This window comes from Acyrthosiphon pisum, chromosome A3, assembly GCF_005508785.2.
Source record: "Acyrthosiphon pisum isolate AL4f chromosome A3, pea_aphid_22Mar2018_4r6ur, whole genome shotgun sequence".
Taxonomy (NCBI): domain Eukaryota; kingdom Metazoa; phylum Arthropoda; class Insecta; order Hemiptera; family Aphididae; genus Acyrthosiphon; species Acyrthosiphon pisum.
Genome location: NC_042496.1, coordinates 33,514,492 through 33,515,458, shown reverse-complemented (window position 1 = coordinate 33,515,458; position 967 = coordinate 33,514,492).

Below are 967 nucleotides of genomic sequence, written 5' to 3'. Positions count from 1 at the left end.
TAATTTTAGCACCCCCAGTGTTTGGCCTCTAGTTGCGCCTATGAAACTAATGTGTGATTATATGAATTATATTTACTCAAATTGTGTTTACCTGTTTATAATAAATAAATGAATAAAAAGCAGGTAAGTGGATGTCGCTCTACTGTACAGTAGGTTACAAGTGGGTCAATGTATAATGGATTGTATTAAACTTAAACTCAATGATAATATATATCATTGTATAAGAAAAACGATTCTGAGCGGAGACGGTTTGTCAGACTTGATATTTTATATTGTTATTATATTTTATTTTAGCCTGTATGTTGAATTAATATTATAAACTACAACAAAATAACTAAAATCAACGTTTTTTTGTAATTTGTGGGTGGTTTTTTGCGTGGCATTAAATAACTATTGAGAAAATCGAAAAGTGACTTCTCTATAGTACCATCTTGATCCAATTTGCTAAAAGATAAGGTACCTACCTACCAGGGCCGTAGCTGGAACAAATTTTCGGGGGGGGTTTTAAATAAAATAATATTTTCATTTTAAGTAATTAAAAAAAACTAACACTTATTTTAAACAAAAAAAATCACATTTTATTATGTTAATGCATCATAATTATTTTAAAGTAAATTTATATTATATACAATTATTAGTTTAAAAATATTTTACAGCACAAAATACATGCTTGCACTCCGTTAAAGTTACCGCTCATTGATGCCGCCCCGTCATATCCTTGTCCTACCATATAATTCGAATCTATACCAAGACATTTAATAGTTTCTAAAATAACATTGGCTATATTTTTGCCAGTAGTATTTTCTACTGACACAAATTTTAAAAAATCTTCCCGTAAAATGAATTGATGTTCAGATCTTCATCGACGTATCGAACACAAAATGACATTTGTTCGATTCGCGATACATCAGTTGTCTCGTCTACTAAAATTGAAAATGATTTTGCCTCATTACTTCTATTTACTAAA